At 40.9% G+C, this 22,800-nt stretch overlaps 2 long non-coding RNA genes across 2 annotated transcripts in view; one reads left to right on the top strand and one right to left on the bottom strand.

The window, feature by feature from the left end:
* Positions 1–22,800, bottom strand: part of LOC309371181 — a 58,890-nt gene extending 36,090 nt beyond the window's left edge. The window contains exon 1 of the long non-coding RNA XR_014168842.1: positions 22,668–22,800. This is a non-coding gene — a long non-coding RNA (uncharacterized lncRNA). The remainder of the gene's footprint in view (positions 1–22,667) is intronic.
* Positions 11,938–18,636, top strand: LOC309371215. The gene is made up of 3 exons (XR_014168924.1): positions 11,938–12,075; positions 16,744–16,869; positions 18,510–18,636. It is a non-coding gene; the product is annotated as an uncharacterized lncRNA (long non-coding RNA).

The raw sequence follows: 22,800 nt of genomic DNA, 5'->3' as shown, positions 1-22,800 counted from the left end.
GGACAAAGGTTTGTGATTAGAAGTGGATTGTTTTGCTGCCAGGCTTTTAATACACAGTAGTTTCGTCTGCAGCCTCTGAGTGACAGCCTGACTCGCTTCCTGCATTGTGCAATTTGAGATGACCTTAGTTTCACACACCATAGATGAATAGGTCTGTTAGCTCACGGGGCTCTTCTGTAATTGCGTTCAGGTTAATATGTGTGGCCTTCGTCAAGTTACATATGTCAGGGCTACAGTCTCTATGGCATTGTCTTGCTGTTTTGAAATGTAGATGGATCCTTTCATTGCCACATTCCTAGAAAACTCTTAGCACCATTTATAATTCTAAATGAATTTCATGGAAGGGTTTCTCTCTGCATTTTCTCAATAGGGCTTGGTATGAGTACATTTATTTCTGCATTCCTTTAACCGTGTGGCCTATTTTGGCTCCTTGGGCTCCAGACTTCTGCTATAAATTTAATCCATTTATCAGCCAAGGATTAAGCATCCTAGCCTCAAGTGCAAAGCTAAGCAGGGCGTGGTATGGTTAGGGTTATGTTAAGTGCACATTAATTCCCACTGAGTTATACTGTGCTATACTCAGTGTTGTTGTTTTTTCTTAAAAAATGTATAGCAGTACTCTCATTTTGACTCAAGAAAATACCATTTTATGGTTCAAATCGGGGAAAATAAATACAGTAAATGGACAAAAGTACAAAAAATCACAAAATTTTTGGGCTATGCATACCCCTGCACACACCCCCCCGAAAAAAACACTGGCTACACTAGTAGTTTCCTGGCCTAGGTGGATGATGTTTTTGGCGTGAGTGAGATTTGGGTAAGGTGAGAGGAAAGGTGTTGATGGCTTTGAACAGTTTGTCAATCTTATTTCCTAGTTTGTGATCTTGAATTCTTGATTAGTCGGATTTACTGGCCACCCCACCCTAATTGCCTAGAACTATACTTGCAACAAGGAAGAAGGTAATTATTTTACGCTAACCCTTATGGTTCAGAGAGACCAAAATCCAAATGTCTTGTACCACTTCCAAGCAATATCTAGGATGTAGTTTGGGAAGGTGTCTGAGGAGAACATTCCAAAGCTGAGAGGCAGCCATGGAAAAGGCACCTGTCTCGGTATACCTTTGTGGATCTGATTTGGCAATTTACATTGCATGCTTAGCAGTGTCACCCACAAATGTCTGGTCAGAAGTAAGCCCATTGTTTTCCATGCAGCTTCCTTTCAGCCCCAGGGAGCACTCTAAATTAATCCTAAGGGCCTTGATGGAACTAGGGGAGAAAGATATCTGTTCAGATCTAGTCTATTAGGCCTATATACACACAGAATATCATGTTTTATATTTCTATGACTCTGTCTCTCTGTCTGTATTCTGACAATATCGGAGGAGGTAAGATAAAATTTTATACTACTTTTATACCCTTATATACTACTCATCCTAAGGATAAAGGCTGTATTTTGAACATTGTCCTTAATAAACAGGTAGCAAAGAGCAGTTTCTTTATAAGCAACACAACCTTAAACACAAATAGTTATTTTCCAGAATTGAGCTGACACTGAGATTTGCTAACAAATAATTTCCCGGTGAAAATTCTTATCTTGCATGAAAAGGAGGCTTATGACCAGGTAAGCATTTCTCTTCATACAAAATTGAAACTGACTTTCCACGGATAACACTGAAGTTCAAAAGACAACGGAAGTCTCTCCTGCTCTCTGAAAGTTCAACCAATATTTTCCTTCCTTTCTAGAGTGCTGGGTGAGAAGTTTATGGGAGGCCAGAACTGCTGCCACTGTGCTTTTGTTACCATGTGATTCCGCTGCAGCCTTTCATTTCATGATTTCTTTGAAACCAAAATAGGGTTTTCTGTGTGCGGTTAAGCACCAACAGCTTTTATAGAATGAACTCAATCAAAAATGGCTCCTTTGCTTGTCTTTATCTTTGTGCTTTTCACTTTGTAGCCCAAGTGATATCCTTTCAGCCACCGGAAAGCCATTAGCACTTCTGTTTCACCACACGTTTCCTTCAGGACAACATTCAAAACTTAGTGCAAAATAAATAAACCATTACATGTATGCTTGTCAAGAAATGATGTCCCTGTGTATGAATCATTGCTTAAGCCCCTGGTCTGATTTAAAGATAAAGGTAAAGGGACCACTGACCATTAGGTCCAGTCGTGACCGACTCCGTGGTTGCGGTGCTCATCTCACTTTATTGGCCGAGGGAGCCGGCGTACAGCTTCCGGGTCATGTGGCCAGCATGACTAAGCCGCTTCTGGTGAACCAGAGCAGCGCACGGAAACTCCGTTTACCTTCCCGCCGGAGCGGTACCTATTTATCTACTTGCACTTTGATGTGCTTTTGAACTGCTAGGTTGGCAGGAGCAGGGACCGAGCAATGGGAGCTCACGGGGATTCGAACCACGGACCTTCTGATTGGCAAGTCCTAGGCTCTGTGGTTTAACCCACAGCGCCACCCGCGTCCCAATTTACTTGGTCTGATTTACTTGGGTTTATTTCTGTATGGCAGGGGTGGGGAACCTTTGGCCCTCCTGATGCTAGTGGACTACAACTCCCATCATCCCTTAACTTTGGCCGCACTGACTCCAACTGATGGGAATTGAGTCCAACAACTATTGCAGAGCCAGAGATTCCTCAGCTCAACACTTTTCCCTACTCTGCACCAATGACGTAGGTCTGTTTTTACTTTCCACAAATGATGACCTGCCTCACAGGTTTATAAGCAACTTTCTGAAAAGGATGCCTTGAAATGGCAGCTCACTAAGCCACATCAGGCAGAGCAATCCACCACCACCCCTTATTCTGGGCCAAAGGGCTTAGAGTAGCAGTGGACATAATATAAATGGAACTGAAATTGCATGGAATATACTGGGTTAAAATTACATATGAGAACTACTAGAAGTGATGTGCTCCAAGTATCTCAGATACTTACAGACTATGACATTCATACAGAAATATTTTGACTTTATGTACCAATGAGAAAGCAGTAGCTTGAATGCTGTTAGGATTTCATCTAAAAAAGTGAATGGCCAACAAATGTTTCTGGTCCTTTAAGAAGAAAAGAAAAGAAAAACCCTGCTATTTGATCCTATGACCTCATGTAACAGTGATGGATTATGCAGGATGCCCCACATTAATAGGCATTTTCAGCTCATTCTACACCTTGATTTCAGTAAGAGGCTCATTATTCTTTTTTAATCTCATATTCATGTGGGGCATGAAAAGGACAAAGGCATCAGTTTTGAATGTAAAGGGTTCCCCTCGCACTCCAACCAGGATAATGGTTCTCTCCTATTCATTTAAGGAAGTAGGGCTATCTAAAAGTTTAGGTCCTAAACTTTAGGAATAGATTCTTAACTATAATGGCAACTGAGCACTAGGGACTCAGTATGGAGTTTCCTGCCTGGGAGATTTTCAGGAAGAAACCTGCTTCTACAGCAGTGCTCAATATTTGATAAGTACAGCAGTGGTCAGCACCAATATCAGTTCTCAGCTGGAGCAGCAGCTCTTAGCAGACTCAGGCTGAATTCGCAAAAAAACATTTTAACACTGTTCATGCCTACCCAAAAGCTTGAGTTTAATGGCCTTGAACCCAGAAAAATTGGTACAGGATTCCACATGCAACAGGGAGTTCATCCCCCCCCCCCCACTGTGTTTCTGAGCAAGCATGGTTAGGACTGTAGTACATGTCTACAATCCCTATGATGGCAATAAATGACCAAAAATATTCGGTTAAAAGAAGGGAGACAATAGATAGGAGCCTTCCAGGGATCTTGGCTCCCTTTTACAGGTTTTTATAAAAAATAGATGCAACCTTGATGTGAACACCACAATCCTAAACATGTCTCATCATAGCCAACCAGATGTTGGGATTTCATTCCTCCCATTGCAGGATGTGTGATTGTTTTCATCACGTCTGTGTTGACATTCCATACTGTTGGAGTCATGAGAGCAGAAGTTCAGTTACACTGTTCCATTGTGTAGTACTTTTGTTTTTCTTCTCTCTCAGAGATGAAGAAGGAGAGAGGAGCCATGTTTTCTTTTGTTCTGTTTTGTACATAATAAAGTAGAAATCCACATCTCCACTGCTTAGCTTCTGCTTGAACTCTGCAATTGAATTGTGTGCATATATCTCCGGATATAGTATGTGTTGCAGAAGTGCATTGGGGAAAAAGAGTGATGAATCATCCCGAGGGTCGCTTGTGGAGGAGAACATAGCTGCCTGGCATTCTCCAGTTGGTGCAAGAACCCCAGCGAGGTCTATCTCAGTGTACTCAGGCACCAACACCAGATGCCTATGGGAGCAGCCCTTTCTCATTCATATACACATCTGTCAGTCCAATGACCAGGGGATACTTGGGCTGTGGTGTGGTCCCCTACATTCTTCAAACATCATTCAAAATTATTGGGTGTCATCAGCAAACCTGGCCATTTCTCTGCTTGCCCCCAACATCAGATCATGTATGAATAAGTTAAAAGACATTGGTCCATATATATTGGTCCATGTATATATAGGTCCATATAACACACACACGCACACATATACTAGGGACTTATCTCTCTCCCTTGTGATAACAAACCATTCATTCCTACTCTCTGATCCTTGCTGTTTCCTCTTTACTCCTGCACTCTGTTTCTACCCTCCATCACTCCGGTTATCTCTGAAAGCCAAGATTCTGTGTGAAAAACTAGCAATATTGACATCAAAAGGGGCAGCATCACTACATGATCTCAGACTTCAGATGTTGCTGGACCACACATGCTGCTCAGTGCTAATTAATTCACTTTATTCCTGCACACCATGACTTGGTTCCAAATCCTCTGTCGAAACAGCAGCTGAAAGGCTTTGATTCGCTTCCAAAAGAGCTGAGAGCAATTTGCTCCTTTGCAAATTTTAACGCAGAATATTTTTCCAGATATTTTTCAGAATATTCCAATATTTGCCAAGCATTCTCTGTATATTTGATGCCCTGTCATATTTTATTTTGCCATTCGATATGTGGCATTTGATGTCGCCGTCTGATCACTGGCATGGTAAGCACTTTAGTAAGGGACAGTATTTAGCATCCAATAGCATCTGTCAGATGGCATGCAATGGTATTTATATCTGATAGTGTTTGACAGCTTCTGATATTTCCTAGATGATGCCAACGAGCACTTGAATTTTGGAATAGACCGTCACATTGAAAGTTCGTCTCTGAATTCTGAAATGTTGCACTCATTCTGAGCAGTGAAGCTAGACTAGAGTATGCCAACTTTTGAATATTAGTTTTCACTCTGATTTCTAGTTAAACTGACATGAGAAATTTCTCATGGGCATGGTCTTCTCTGTAAAAAGTAGCAATGTGGGCATCACATTCTAGTACCACACACCCCAAGTTGTGGCAAATGTTCGCTTTGCCCCATAGTAGAAAGAACAGTAACCTGCTAGAACTAGACTCATAACGTCCGTTGAAATTGTAAACATTTATGAACCATGTTTCATAGCCTTCAACATCTTGGCTTTGGCAGTATATTAGGCCAAACTACACTGCCACCCAAGGCAGCTCATATTTGTTCCCAAAAGTGCTGTTCACCACCACAGCAGCTTCATGGACAAATAGCAAGGAAGGGAGCACCATGGTAGTAAATTGGTGTGTGTGTGTCCCCCCAAAAAAGACCTTTCAGATCAGGGCCCCCTGACTGCTTTTTCTTCAAAAATAAACATTATCAGTTGCTATTAAAAGCAAGAATAATGCAACTTGTGGCCTGCCCCCCCCCATCTGTTTTCTTCTGTGCTGTTACAGTCTTTTCCATTTTCTCTGTTTCAAATGTTTTCCCTTATACGAAAGTTGTGACCTATGCCTGTATTGGCATATATATATTATAAAATTTCTATTCTAATATTATTCCTGTCCTTTTTTCCCTATCATCAGATGGTGACTGTGTGTGGAAGGCCTATGCATTAAGAACTAAAAGGTTCCAGATACACTATGCAAACACTGTTACAGTATTTTGGGTTTTCTTCTTTCTTTGTTTTACAAAAAAGGGGGATTTCTGCATATCTAGATCTTTATATGTAGTGAAGTACAGTGGTTCGGGTTACATACGCTTCACGTTACATATGCTTCAGGTTACAGACTCCGTTAACCCAGAAATAGTTCTTCAGGTTAAGAACTTTGCTTCAGGATAAGAACAGAAATTGTGCTCCTGCGGCGCAGCAGGAGTTCCCATTAGCTAAAGTGGTGCTTCAGGGTAACAAAAGTTTCTGGTTAAGAACAGACCTCCGGAACGAATTAAGTACTTAACCCGAGGTACCACTGTAGTGGTAGAGACCCTGAGTTTAGTGCAGCAATGAAAGCTATTTAGCTTATTCTAGGGTTGCCATATTTCATATCCAGACACAAAGGTTGTTGAGCTTTCCAGACGTTATGGTAACCCTAGTTTATTCATAAGATCATTTTTACAACACTTGAGACTATCAAGTAGTATTTGCTCCAGCCCATAGTTCCAGCATATTAGAGGGGTCTGTTTTGAGAGAGAGAGGGGGGGAGGGAGAGAGAGAGAGAGAGAGAGAGAGAGAGAGAGAGAGAGAGAGAGAGAGAGAGAGAGAGAGCTTTCTTTGATATAAATCAAATCTATATATGTTGAGGAATAGCCATCGTAACATCTGTGCACCTCATTCCTTGTTCGGAAGTTCAGAATGTTCTATCTTGAAATTGATTTCTAAGTAATATATAAACATTGTCCACTGACTGACCATCCTTGAAAGTTTATATGCTCTTGGAGCTAAAGATGTGAATGATAAATGCTGCTGACGTACGTAGCAATGAATCATTTTGCTGCATTTTCTGATATATATTTTTAATCGTAGCTTGAGCAATCGAAGTCTATCTTTGGGTTTACCCCTATGAAGCAGCCAATTGAAAAATAACCCCCCAATATTTATTCCCATTTTAATGGGAAAATCCATGGAAAGTGACGGCATCAATGTAACTACATACGCATTTTAGATCCATCCTTGGAGATGCGGAAAGGGCTTGTTGACCATGGATTGTCTTGCCTTTCATGAATAAATTCAAATGTGCCATTTCTGATACAGTAACATCACAGCTGTTACTGAAGCAAAGAGTATAATTTGAAATGATTAGGGTCCATATAACAGATAATTTTTATATATAGCCATATAAAATTTAAATGATCTATTGCAAACTAAGGGCATGGAATAGGTATCTCAGACTGGAAAAACAACTTGTTTGCAAGTCACTTAAATGCCAGACTACTATTGTTCTTTATTTCTGCCTCTTGTAGTGGCTCAGGATTGAATTGGGGTTTGAACCCATTTGCAGCCAGAGATTTCACCAATCTAGTAGTGGGCAGTGGGATCAAGTGGTGGCACTCAACCAACTTCTAGTTGTCTGTGTCCCTGTCCCATACTGGATGGAGAGGGGGCAGTGAGGCTTCATCATGGTCAACCTTGATGTTGTCTTGCAACTGCGTACTGGGAGAATGTGATGGGCCACACAGGAGATCAAGGTCATGTGAGCACTGCCAGCCCACCCATCACCCACCACTGAACCAATCCCTGGGTGGAAATGACAGCCTAGGAAACACTCTCTGTGTGCAGCTGCCATTTCCATGCTCTCCTGATTTGAATTTCAAGTTTGGATTGTTTCATCTGTGTCTTATTTTAATTATGATTTAATGTAGCTGTTTCACTATGTATTTTATGTATCGGTAGCTGTACTTTTTATAAAGGCATCTGAAGGCAGCCCTGTTTAGGGAAGTTTTAAATGTTTCATGTTTTATCGTGTTTTAAATATTCTGCTGCGAGCTGCCCAGAGTGGCTGGGGAAACCCAGCCAGATGAGTGGGGTATGTATGTTTATTTATTTATTTTTAATTGGTAGCTCTGTTTTTTATTTTTGTTATATTGCTGTTGGCTTTTATTTGTCTGTGAACCACTATGGTGCTTCTTCTCGAAATGAAAGGCCTTATATAAATTACAATAACTCTCCTGGCCACCTTGTCCACAATATCTAAACACACCTACCATTACTGCACAGGTATTTCCTTGGTGCTGATTTCTTACCATATTGCAGCCAAGCTATTTAGGACCTCAGAGGTGAGGATGAGCACTGTGAATTTTACTTGAATCACAATAGAAACAAAAGCTGTGATTTTTGTGCTAGTGTTTCGAAGAGACATATTGTTACAGACTTTCAGAATCCAGATGTTAATGACCAACTGTAGCTGATGGGGGCCTAATAAGTGCTAATATACTAAGATTAAACAATCTGGATATTTTTAGTTCATTTGTGGATGAGAATCTATGCTGTGCAATACTGTATTGTTATCAGCTTCTTGACTTGTAGAACTAGCAGCTTGCGCTGTTGGTTCAATCAATGAGTAACAATTAGATTTTAGATTCATTCATCAATATAAATGGAAAGGAGTCACTAGAGGAAAGCACAAGTGTCTCTAAAGAACAAAGTGAATATTATTCCATTTGGTATGATATACTGACATAAACCAGCCATTGGGAATACATGAAACATGGTATTTTATAATGCACAATGGTTATAATGTCCTAGAGGGTTTTGAAAACCCACTTTTTAAAACCTATTTGAATGAGAACAGTTTTGCCATCATTTAGTTTGGCTTACAAAGATTTTGCTTTCAACACTTAAATGTTAATTTGTTGCCCAGACTAGGCACATCATACATCCCTGCATGAGATTACAGCGGGTACCCACTTTCTAGAAATGATTGAAGACCTTTTTGATTCAACAAGCTTTTCCAGTTGAGTGAAAGGATGCTTATTCCCTTTTGTTTGTAAATCTCTTTTTAAAAGAATACAATGCTATTTATTTGGTGTTTTTTTTTGTTATTTTGTAAATCACCTTGACACTAATGTGGAAGGCCATTAATAAATTAGTAAACTAAATTTACTAATTAATTAATTAATTAATTAATTAGTAAGCTAAATTTATTTGGGACTAGGGTGGAATTCATCCTCCAGGCAAATTGGGCCAGTCTGAGAGTTTCGCCTTCCTCATAGCAATTGACACAGATTGGGCAGATAAGGCAAGGGGTTGTATACCTAGTCAAGGTGGATCAGGGGGGTGAGTGGGACTCTCACCGCCTGCTCCAAGGGATAGGGGGTACCCCGTTAAAGGGTTCCAGGGGGAGGTGCTTCCATGTTAATGCCCAGACGGGGGCTGATGGGTTAGAGTAATACTCCACAACAGTGATCTTAGAAGTCACCCTGCTTTTATGTATGTCACGGGGTGATCCTTAACCCAGGATTAACCCTTCTCCAAATCAACCAGCAGTCAGGCTGGGTGTTTCTGGATAAATATCCAACGCCTACGCCAAGATTTGCTTTCATCTGTAATCAATAATGTGGTGGCCTGCATTATCCTAAAGTGGTTGTCTTGTGATTATTTTATCTTCCCTGGTTAGCCCCTGGCTGCTTCCTACCTCATGCCACCTGGGCCCACAGCCCCAGTTTGTTAAAGGTACTGACAGATGATAGACAGACCCCTATTCTCTTCACAGAACTACATTCCCAGAGTCGTTTAGTAGTCTACCCCTCTTCCCCAGAAAACCCCAGGAGTTGTAGCCTTCTCAGGAGCATCCCATAGCCAGTTGTTCTCAAAAAGTTGAAAACCTTCTCAATGTTATTTTTAAAAAACATACAACTTAAAATCATAAAACAGTGTGTGTATCATTAACTAAATCAACAGCATTAAAATAAACATCCAAGTGGGGGGGAGGGCATTCCTGCAAAATATAAAACCAGCTTCAATATAATCTATCCCGCAAGCTATTTGGGAATGATCCATTCAAGGTTAGGTCTCATTGATTTCAGTGGGCAAGCTAGGAATAATGTAAATTATACATGGAGACGGGACCTAGGCAAACTGCGATGAGTCAGTATCATTCTGCTAAATGCAGATTATTCATTTTTAGCCTTCAAGTGCATAAACTTGATTGGATCATGCCCTTTCTATTCAAGCTGTTCAGGAACATCAAGTAATATGCCTTTGTTATACCCTTTATTGTTATTTCATGTTAGAATAACCATCAGTGCTACTAGGTAACAGGGTATTGTATTACAGATCTGTTGCTTATTTTGAAAGGCAATATTATTCTAATTGAAACATATTGATTTCCCAGCGAATGTACTCATATTTATATTGGCATCTCAAGGTTCAGGGAACAGAATTAAATTGTAATGTGGCAATGTACTCACATTTTAAATTATTTCCTGTTCAGGGTTGGCACAGGGCAACAGTTCGAATGGCCCCTTCCTCCACTTGAAAACCTGCTTGTGTGTGTATCTGTATTGTCAATATAGTTCATCTGGGGAGCTCTCACACCTGATTTATTTATTAACTTATTATCCTTTATCATAATTTCAGGGACTTTAAAGTGGCATATTGTGGAAAAGTGGGGTACATATGGTCACATTTCTTTTTACTGAAAACATTTTAAATACCTGGAAAATTAATTGAAAATTGAAAATTGAAAATATGTTTTCTTACTGAAAACATTTTAAATACCTTTAAAATTTAAAACAAAAATTAACTTTAAAAAAAAATTAAACTCCCAGCCACTAAACTTGGAGAAGGACCAGGAGCTACTTCCTCCAATCCTGTGACATGGTGAGTCAAGGGAGGCACTGAACATTTATGGGAGAGGAGCCACTGCTGATCTAGGGCAAAGCTTTTGGAAGGATAGAATATAAATATTATGCTATATTATATTGAATTTGAAGAGAACCTTAGGCAAGGGTAGCAAGACAGGATCTAAGAGGGGAGAGGAGTGTCTCCCAAAATATCTATCATCTATCTATTATCTATCTATCTATCTATCTATCTATCTATCTATCTATCTATCTATCATCTATGTATCTATCATCTATCTATCTATCTATCTATCTATCTATCTATCTATCTATTTACAATCATTTTAACATTTCAAAACTTGACTTCCTTCCCCCTCTTACTGCAGTCCCTTAAATTTATTTTTAATACCTTCTGCATATCCAAATTAACTTAATTCGCTCGTTTATTCATCTACTTTCTTTCCCATAATATCTAATGATGTTTCTCCTAATAGGAGAGGGTGAGGAAGAAAGTGGAATAGTTCAATGCACATATATACAAAAGATGTCTTTTCAGTTCTTCCCTTTTCAATAAATGTACATCACTTCGGGGATTTCATTTTCATAATATGGCCTATCCTTACATAATGTTATCAGTCTTCTTTTGACTAATAAATACCTGCAGGCTATCTGTCTCCTAGTTCTTGTATTATGTAATCTAATCTCTGCCATGAAGAGAACAAGTAAATTTTCATAGTTTTGTTATAGCAAACAACGGAGAACTCTACAGGGGAACGATCCCCTCGGAATAATGGTGGGAAGAGCATTAGAATCCTAAAATAACCCTCTTCTGTGTTGTTCTTCTTTCCCCCATCACAAGTGCCAACTTTAAAAAAACTCTAACTCAGACATTGGTTTCATGGAGTTTAATGGGACATGTTGCCATGTGCAATTTCATTGGGTGGATTTCTCCCACAAACATGAATCAACAAGGCTTTGTGTGAGCAGACCAATCAACCCTAATCATTAGTTTTGTTAAGAACAGGAGGTTGTTAAGAATGGCACCTAAGCTGCAGTCCTGTGATGACTGGATAGGAGTAAGTCCCATTTAACTCAATGGGACTTATTGCTGAATATATATGCATAGGCTTATGCTGTTACTCTCATTTCTAGCTATAGTCAGCCCAACACACATTGAAATATTTTAACTCCACTGTGCCTGGTGCCCTTTAATGATTTATGTATCAGAAAGGGAGGGAAAGGTGAGATGTATTGCTGTTACCCAGCACCATAATGTGATCCTGTTTGTGAATCCAGTATGATACTTTCCACCAACTAGGAAGGATCCCTGCCTGAAGCCCTGGAGAACCACTGCTATTGAGGGTAGACAATACTGAACCAGATGGAACATATGTAAGACACCTTCCTAGTACTCTCCTCTCTGAAATCACTAGACAACTTTGATTCTGGAAGGTAAGTCCTCTCCCTAGAGATGAAATGCTAATTCTATGGCTGTCAATACCATACCCAGTCAGCCATTGTGGGGTAGTGGGTTGAATGTTTGCTTGAATTTGGATGGGATAAATCTGTATTTAAATTTCCTGGAGTTATGAAGCTCCAGAGTGGTTTTTTGGAAGGGGCAATTTCTGATGGAAATGATGATCTGGTTCTATTATGGGTTGGGGGGCAGATTCTCCTAAATTCTGGAGTGTCAGATTTCTCCCCCATAATTCCTGGATGTAGTAAAAGTTAAAATTAATCAAGGTTTGGTTAAACTTTGCTAAACACAGAACCCCCCTGGATTTAGTTATGCTAATGAGCCAAGCCAGCTTGACACAGCTAACTGGGGTGGATCTACACTGATCTGTTAGAACATTGTAAAAGAAACGTAATATAGCTCTCAAGGCAATTTTCCATTGCCGACAGATCGCTGCTCTACAGCACCCTCTGGTGCCGCATTTTTATAACACATTTTAAACGTTATAACCAACCAGTATAAATTTGCCCTCCATGTGCCAAGGCTGGTGATGGCCCATCAAGGAAACCATCAGAGGGCAAGACTGCCAGGCAAGGGGGAGTGGGGTCCATTGTTTGCTGGGTGCTAGTGTGCAGAGGCAAAGGCCAGGCTTAGGGTTTCAACTTTGAATGACGTAGGCCAACAGGAGGTCCTTAGAGTTGGGTAGCTGCAAAAAGAAGAACAGAACTCCATGTGAGGATGATAGGCTGGATAGAAGAAGAAGAAGAAGAAGAAGAAGAAGAAGAAGAAGAAGAAGAAGAAGAAGAAGAAGAAGAATAGTAGTAGTAGTAGTAGTAGTAGTAGTTTGGATTTGATATCCCGCTTTATCACTACCCTAAGGAGTCTCAAAACGGCTAACAATCTCCTTTTCCTTCCTCCCCCACAACAAACACTCTGTGAGGTGAGGCTGAGAGACTTCAGAGAAGTGTGACTGGCCCAAGGTCACCCAGCAGCTGCAGGTGGAGAAGCGGGGAATCAAACCTGGTTCACCAGATTACGAGTCTACCGCTCTTAACCACTACAGCACACTGGCTCTCAGAGACAAAGAGGATGCTTTTTTGCTGTCCTTTGAATTGAATGCTGAAAGGGGGAAGCCAGAGCTTCATAGGACGTGCTATGCAATCCCTCCATCTAGGTGCAGGTTGTATATATGTGTGTAAATAAAACCATATATCCTAAAGACACCACAATCTCCATTGTGCCTAATTTCTGAAGAAAACACAAACCCTGGGTAAGTGCCTGAAACCCCTGATATTTCACACTGCTGTGAGATAGGGGTGGCATATAACACTATAACCAGGTCCTCTAATCTTTCAGGCAACACCATTGGCTGGTACAACTACATAGAGAACATGTTCCTTGCTCCTCATACAACAAATGCAATCAATAATTAGAGTTTAGAGCACTTGATAAGCCCAGGATGGCCATTAGACAAACAGGGATGTTAGCAGAATTAGTACATTCTGCCACACATACACAGGCCCCTCTCCTTCAGTTTTGAGTGGAATTTGTCTGGAAAGCCAAACGTTCCACAAAAAACTGCCCCCAATTTTAGGGGTGTGTATAATCTGCACTAATTTTACAGTTCTTATCTGTAAACACAAAAGGTGGATAATTTGTTGCCTGGGAATTTGCTTGTAATCCTCAACATTTATGCCATGTAATATGAGTTCTGATGACATACATTGAGATTATGATGTAGTTTATAGCCCCATCTAGTGATCCAGCCACCAAAATACTATCCTATACTTCCAATCAGGTGGAGCACTGGCAATGTGGATAACAAACCCAATGGCTGTCCTTATGATGAACACTTGCAAAATTGTTTGCATTTTGGGGTTAGCCACTAGAGGGAAGAAAAACCAACACATGGAAAGAGAGTAGTGATGAAAAAGGCCATGGCTAATTAAAAATCAACAGTGCTTGGTTTAGCAAATTATACATTAATTAGTTTTCTATGGAAGTGGACAAATAAATGATTAACAAAATTTGTTGTCGTTACTAAGCAGCAATAAAAACAAAATTTGCCAGTTACTGCTATTTGTTATGCTAGCAGGTTATGGATGTACAAGTTATAGTACTGATTTCCCTCAGATTAGACTGAGGAAATGACTTGTCTGAAGCAACCCAATGAACAGCCAGGCTTGGGGGGGGGGTTTCAAACCCCAAATTCCACCTGCTGCACCATCATTGCAAAAAGTAAACCCACCTTCCTGGTTTTATGTCTCCACTATAATCCTAAACACTCTGCTGAAAGCACAACCCTGGTCTGCCCTAAATATAGATAGAATTTCCTGAAAACCTCAATGCCGTGCTTAGTCGCAGATATATTTTTAAACTCCCATCTCATTCCTTGGTCTTAATGAAAAGCAACTTGTTTTTTAACTAGTTCAACTGAAAAAACATAATATTTTTGTACTTGTTATAGTTATAGTTATAATATTATATACACTAGGGGATGGGCCGTGCACACATCCGGGGGTGGACAGGAGGAGCTCTGCTCCTCTCAATTAATAAATAAACATACTAGGCTAAAAATAGAAATGATCAGAATATCCACTCTGACTTTATGCAAATCCATGATTGTGATGTGGTATAGAAATCCTCCAATGGGAGCTGTGTGATGAAATTCTTATGTTTTTATTAGAATGAAAGATATATGCTACATATATACACTCCAGGATTCCTAAAGTAACAAGCACATTTAACTATATGTATGATGCTGCAGAAATAAAGTACTGAATGTGGTTTGATTAATATCACACACACTGCATAAAATTGTGCACATAATTAGTTGATCTTTTTAAAAAAAACATGCAATGCATGAGCAGTTCAGACATAATCAGGCATTCAAGCAAGTGGCAGCCTGGTGTAGACAAAGTTCAGTCAGGTCACAATCAGCAAATTCTGTGTATAAATGCTTTTAAAATAGAGCCTTCCTCCATCTCTAGCAATCCCGCAAACAGAAAAACACCCAGCAATACTTGCTGGTGAAGGAAGCACTCCCTTAATGTCTGGGGACATGCATACTAAATAGTCTGTGCTTTGCTCCAAAATCCTAACTTGCTGTTGCACCATTGGTCATGTTGGCTGGAGCAGATGGAAGTTGGAATTCATAAACATTTGGAAGGGCACAGCTTATCTATTCATGCTCTGCAAACTGACCATGAGCAAGGCTGAAGATTTGCCAATGGTTAACCCAAATAAATAAATAAATAATATTTATACCCCGCCCTCCCCAGCCAAGCCAGGCTCAGGGCAGCTAACACTGAATATAAATTACAATAAAACATAATAGGGGGAAAAACCAGTTAATTAAAATACGGCTTAAAATACGGCTTAAAATACGGCTTAAAATGCAGCCTCATTTTAGTAGTAGCCCATAAATCAAGACCATAAAGGGAGGAAACATCAGATATTCACCCGAGCCAGCTATCCATGCTGGTCCTACATGGGCCAGCAAAAAAGCCAAGGGAAAATTTATATGCCAAATCCCATATAAGGGGACAGAGTGAGTCCAAGCCAAAGGCCAGGCGGAACAGCTCTATCTTGCAGGCCCTGCAGAAAAAATATCAAATCCCACAGGACACTGGTCTCTTGTGACAGAGCACTCCACCAAGTCGGGGCCAGTGCTGAAAAGGCCCTGGCCCTAGTTGAGACCAATCTAACCTCCTTGAGGCTCGGGAGAGAGAAAATCCGAGCTAGGAGTACCTTCAGAATAATAGGTCAAATAGTGTGAATGAGAGAAGGAAGATGGCTTGATCAACCCCTTCTTGGTCTCTTTGGGCACCTTTGGCTCCCTTCTCAGATGTTGCAACTCCACTTCTCAATCTTTGTTGTTGACAAAAGTTCTGCAACACCATAAAGCCGCCAAGAATGCTTATGTCAGAGTCATTTTAACCCCCAGTACCTAGGACAGCCATTGTTTCATTTGAATCGGAGTCCATTTCCAAAACCTTTTAAGCGAAACCCTTTAATTAATTTAATTAATTAAATTTGTATACCACCCTTCATCTATAGATCTCAGGATGGTTCACAACATAAAAATACAAGATATAAACAAAACAAAAAACGTACCAACAGATGAGACTCCCCTCACCCATTAAAATGGGGGGGGGGGGGAGAGAGAGAGAGAATACAAGGAGAAGGAACTGGAAAATGGGTAAGAGAGTTACAAATGATACACCCTTTTGGAGTTGGTTATAAGCCTGAACAGATATGAGGCTTGTAGAGATAATATTCACCAAGTTCATGACACTCAGATACATCTCTCCCGAAGCACCAATCCTTTCAAGCTTTACAAAGAAGATCGCTGTAATCTTGATTGCTGTGTTCACTTAACCGCATACAAATGTGCGGGTTATTGTATTGAAATAAACAAAAGAGCAGACAATCAGTTTGGACTGTTTTCACTGTAAATTGGATCCGCATTATGTGACATCATATGAATACCTTGTGCAAAGCCAACCCAAAGAGCCATAAAAATGATGCGGCAAGGAGTCAAATCAATAAATTGTTTCTTTCCTCCCGCTTAATGGTGTATGCACATCAGATAAATTCGGTCTCATCTTTCATCCTGCCTTGGGTTTGTTTGCTTATTTTCCTCCCCACACTTTTTTTTTTAGCAGATGTTGATTCATTCATAATTCAGCGATGAAAACTCATACCGAAAAAAAACAGGCAGAGCGACACTCAAAGCTGCAGACGGCCAATATGAAGCAATTTCATTCAGCTCAGCGGACACAACACAGGTAAACATCAGAAGATACAGGAGATATATATATATAAGGCATAAGCTAGCAAGCTGTCAGGAATGGTGGCCAAGAGGGCAGGCTAACGGGTCGTTCAGGCTTCCAGTCCACTCAACCTGCATTGGACAAAGGATTTCTCAATTCCACGCTGCTGCCTCCCACTCAGTTACAAATTCAGAACCTGTGTGGCAGAGCCAAACATCTCCTCCCAGACCCCTGAAAGCCCCTAGATCATGCCCCAATTCCCCCCTCCAAAAGAAACTTAATGGTAGCATGGAGCAGGAGTTGGGCAATAGCAATGATGGGGCAGATCTTCCTGGAGGCGTCTTTGTGAAGCTCCAACCCCAGTGCCTCAGATCAGAGGCGGTTTTGGGGCATTGCAAGCGGTGCAGCTGCACCAGGTGTGCAGCTGAGGAAGGCGCCTACTCAAAGCCTAGGAGGTGTTTGCCCAGCTTCAGGAAGCAGGTGAGAAGCTCCAACGGGGTCCTAGAGTCCTCCTTCCCCCTTCTCAAAGTTGGGCAAGCACTTGCTGGTCTTGGGGAAGGAGGAAGGAGGGCTCTAGGACCCTCCCAGAGCCTCTTGCCTCATCCCCAAAGCCCACCTTAAGCCATTGCTGTGAGGGCTGGGGGGAGGGAGTCAAATTGCCTCGCACAGGGCGGCATATTACTAAGGTCCGATCCTGCTCAGATGCGGCTACAGCAGCATCCCAGGCGCCAGGAAGCCTGGGAAATTAAAGCTCTTTGGGGTGGCTCAGTTGTACCTTGGTTCTCAAATGCTTTGGTTCTCAAACTCCAAAAGCCCAAAATTAAGTGTTCCAGTTTTCAAATGATTTTTGGAAGCCGATTTTTGAAGCCTTGGTTTTCAAACATTTCAGAAGTCAAACGGACTTCCGGAACGGATTAAGTTTGGCACTTTTGTTTTTGCTATTGATTTTGCGTTTTTGTTTTTGAGGCTTTTTCAGTTAATTTGTTTTTGTGACTGTGTGGAACCCAGTTCAGCTACTGATTGATTGATTGTGGAAATGGATAAAGCCCTCCCATGAAAACAATGACTATCATCAGTGCAGGGAAGAAAAAAATCAACTTTTCATTTTTATTATCTACAATACTGTCTTATTTATTTGATAGTACAGTACATTAATTATTGATTTCATTTTATGGATCAAAGGTCTCAGATAGTAAAATTAATGTTAAATTGCTGTTTTAGGGGTTGTTTTTAAAAGTCTGGAATGGATTAATCTGTTTGGATTACTTTCTATGGGAAGCATGCCCTGGTTTTGGAATGCTTTGGTTTTGGAACAGACTTCTGGAACGCATTAAGTTTGAGAACCAGGGTACCACTGTACTTATTTTTTCGCCTGCTTTTGCCTCTTCCTGCCTGCCTGTGGCTGCACAGATGCAGAGTTTGAAATGCAGATGGTTGTTGCAACGAAAAGGTTATTTCCTAACTTTCAAAGTTATTTCAAACTTTTCCCCACAGAGCTTTGGCTTCTTTTTAGAGGATGCCTGAAGGTGAACCCTTCCATTTTGTTTGCTTTTTTTTACCCCTGAATTATCCTAATTCTGTTTGCTTTTTGTTTGCAAATAATTTGTGCATTAGCCGTCACTAAAAGCATCCTTTCCTCACCTCTCTCTGAACAGATGGTGCTTTTCAGATTGAATGGGGTGATCAGATGTCCCTTTGCATTGAAGTCACATGTGAAAAACGAGGCTTCTAACACATTCATTCATGTTCCGAAGGGAAATAAAGCACTCTCGATAATCAGAAGCAGGCTTTGCATTGGATCAACTGCAGTGGGGTTCTGCTACAAATCTCTTAACTTGGAAGCTTAAGGCTGCACTGCGAGATGTGACTTTGAAGATCAGCATTGCACTTTAGCAAGCTAACAGGGTGTTTTTGCTTTAAAAAACAAACAAACCCCACCTGCCCACACATTCAGTGTTTATGTTGGAGAGTTCAATGAGCTTTTTCAGAAATGTCTTCAAATCATTGAACAGTATAGTCTTTCACAGCATTTCTGCCAGGAGGCAGAATGGTCATTTGTTAAAAACAGTGGCAGGTAAGGGAGGAAGGAAAGAAATGTGGTAGCCAGGACCTAGGCCAGAGATGGATGTATCAGTCTATTTCTGGTCCACATAACTTTCAGATGCGCTGCCTCATAAGTACATTAAGCCTAGGGGTGGGTGAATATGTCAATTTCAGTTTTAGGAACGCATCCGTTCCTGCTAAGGAGACCCATTTTTAGAGGTTCTAGGTTGCTTAGAGAAGGGAGAGCACATATTTCCTCATATGCCATAAATTTTGAGAACCTTGTAGATGACATTCAGCCTCAAATATCACATTAGTCTGGGCAAGTATTTTTCAACTACTGCTTGAATGACTTTTTTTAAAATAAAGTATTAAGTTTTTAAAATGTATTTTCTATGCCTTTCCCTTGCATTTTTAAATTCTTTTCTACTTTTCAAACATAGGGGAAAATACTTGCCAGTGAGCATTGTGTCTTTTTATTTGTGACCATGGACGCACTCAGAATTATTCCTGGAATCAGTTCTCTTTAATTTTATGTCTCTAATCTACAGCAGCACAACAGCAACAGAATGTAACAAACATGACCTAATGTAGCCCAGAAAAGAAAAGTAAAGTATTTCGAACTGTTTTCCACCAAACCTCCAATTTCCCAGGCTAATATGTGGAGAAGTTTCGTAGAAGATTAACCTACTTTTTATTCTTCTCCCTGTATGAACCATTTTATGTTCCCATCCTATTTTGCTCTTTGGAAGGTGGCAGCCATTTTGTTTTCAGCCGTACCACTGGTGGAAGCCATTTTGTGATGGTGCCCTCGGGACCTTCTCAAGATGCTCAGTGTGCCCTTGGACCCAAAAAGGTTAGCAACCACTAGGCATGACATTTCAGGGTGTGAATTATGTAGGCTAGCTTTTATATGCAAATTGAACCAAATTTCCCTCCCTATCCCTAAATGAACCCAACATTTTACTGGGGCTATACATTGCAGAGGAAGGTCAGCTGTGGCAAGCTGCCTTTCAGGGAAGCTTCATCATCATTGATCTCACCACTGAGGGACCATTGATGCGCTTCAAGAGAATTGAAGGTTCCTTGGGAAATGTTCAAAAACCATTCATAGGAGTGACCTCATAGGGGCAGAGGTCCCTTCAGCCTCACAATAAAATATTTGAGGGGTTTGCCCCTCCAAAAATAATAATAATGGGCAGTCATTCAAATGTTGTGTGTGTGCCATGCCATGTGATCAATTCTACGGAGCAGAGCTTATCACGTTGGCACCACTGAGCACATCTGATAACCCATGGCCAGCTTGGAATAATTGGCATGTAAAATATTAATAGATAACATACAACGGTGTTTGCCACCTGACAGCATTTGATAAATTACATGAACTGAGCCAGGTTTTTTTTTCTTTTTTGACCTCCTTAAATAGTAAGGAATCAGAGGCGCATTTAGGGGAGCACGACCAGTTTGCTCACAACATGTGCCAAGCTGAGAGGATGCCACAGGGGAAGCCACAACAATGTCATAGAACGGCGCATAAGAGGCAGGGAGTTCTGAATTTTGGCGCTGCAATAGGGTGCCACTGAAACTTGACAGCCCAAAGTCTGCCATTGCCACAATGCATTTGGACTCTAGTTCACACCACCTGGTTAGAATAGCATAGTATCTGGGATGTTCCCACTGCCATGTTTGAGGTACGAATGCTTTGGGAGCTTTTATATTCAGGATGAGACTCTGCTAAATCCAACCTTGGTAAAGAACAACAGCTGTTCTGCATTCCATAAAATGCAAATCCTACCTAGTTTGGTATATCTGACTGAAAAACGTAAACAGATAAACCCGTAAGAACCAAGGGAGAGTGTTCATTTGAATGACACTTACTTCCCTCCTTACTTCACTAAGGCTGCAATCCTATTCACACTTATAAAGAAGCCCCTTTGAACACAGTGGGTTGTACTTCTGAGTAAACAAGCATAGTAATGTGCCATAATATGATTTTCCACTTCCTGTGCCTACGGTGGTTTTCTCTAGGCAGCAGTCAACCAAAATATTCTCTTCAAATAGCCATTCTCAGCTATCATCTTAGGTTGTAGGTGAAATCCATGAAAAAGACTGAGGTAGCATTTCCCAGTAGCATATTTCAGATTAGCCCCAATTCACAATGTATCTGGAGAATTGATTTAAAAGGCTTACCAGTTTAGAAGCATCCAAGCATATTTAGGCATCATCTGCAGAATGCTGGAGTTTACGGCTTATGCATTCCAAATCTGGCCCTATAATATCAGGGATGCTCTCTGGGAGCACAAACTAAGAGGTTCCTGAGATAAATTAAAGAGGAACAGGGAGAGAGGTCTGTGTTCCCACAGCTCAATGGCACTTTAATCTCAATGTTCACTTTTGGCTCCTTCTGTGAACACCTGGACAGACAGTACAGTGGTACCTCTGGTTACATACTTAATTCATTTCAGAGGTCCGTTCTTAACCTGAAACTGTTCTTAACCTGAAACACCACTTTAGCTAATGGGGCCTCCCACTGCTGCCGCGCGATTTTTGTTCTCATCCTGAAGCAAAGTTCTTAATCTGAGGTACTATTTCTGGGTTAGCAGAGTCTGTAACCTGAAGCGTATGTAACCCGAGGTACCACTGTAATCCAATGACTCAGCTGTACAGCTGCAAATGCAACATTGAAGCGCATTACACAAATGTGACACTAGATAGCGATGGTGAGCTCATGGCAAATTCAATATATTTTTCAAAATGCATTTTCACAGCGTTTTTGATATGTGTCTAGATTCCGCCCCAGTCACAGCCTGAGGTGCCCAAGCCTGTTTCTCAAATGCCACCGTTTCCTTAAATCGTAAGCAGGCAAAATGAGGTGGCAGGAGGTGTTGTATGGCAGCTGCCTTGTCCTCCTAACTCTGTTTGAGGACAGAGCTATGTTTCAGATTATACCTGTCCCAGCCTCCCTAAACTCGCCAGCTGCCTCAAGTGGGGCGGAGGATGCCAAACCCATTGTTCTCGCAGGCTTCTATACACAGAGTGGGGAAAGGGGCCATCTTGCTTTTTGCCTCAGGCAATAACAGGTCTTTGGCTCTCTCTGGTCATAAGGACTAGTCTCTTTTAAACTGGAATCGGAATATCAGGAGGTTTCCTTAAACTAGGGTTGAGGTATTTCAAAACGTAAACTTTCGCACACAAAAGTTGCTGAGTTCTTTTCTTGGAGGGTACAAATGTATTGAGCTTTCCCTAACCCCAAGTTGCTGAGCTTTAAGATAAATTCAACAGTGTAAATAAGTTTTGATGGATGCAATAATGGAATACTGAATGGTATACCATAGTTTTTGTAGAATATGCAGGGATTTAGAATATGTAAAATGAGCCACGGAAAGAGAAGAAGGGAAGTCATTGATATCTTAAGAACATAAAATGAGTATTTTAAATTGTAAAACAGCTTTATGGAGGGGGGCAAACTGGTTGAGCTCCCCCCCCCTGCCCCACAAAAAAGTTGTTGCAAAATCTCCCCCCCACACAACAAAGTTTTTGAGCTGTTTTTAATGAAATTCACCAAAATCCACACTTCGGACATTGACTACCACAATGAGGGTCAAATACCAGCTATGTCCGGACATATGGCAAGCCTACCTAAGCTCTACTGGTGGCTTAGCTACAAAGTCACAAAATTCCTCCAGGAAAGAGGCTGTAATTGATACCACAATTAATTTTCCCCAAGAACTTTTTACATAGTATCCCATGAGTCTGGAAAGAGTACTTACTGTGCGAGAAGACCTTGAGATACCTCTGTCTTAACACCAGGAAGCAGGAGGGGTCAGGAGATCTTCAATAGTTGTATTTATTTGTGAACAACGGATTAACCACCCAGCACAGAAGCTGTGGGCTTGCTCCACA

This window comes from Podarcis melisellensis (assembly GCF_964234715.1).
Source record: "Podarcis melisellensis genome assembly, chromosome: 5".
Lineage (NCBI taxonomy): Eukaryota > Metazoa > Chordata > Lepidosauria > Squamata > Lacertidae > Podarcis > Podarcis melisellensis.
This window is presented reverse-complemented; position numbering and strand designations above follow the sequence as displayed.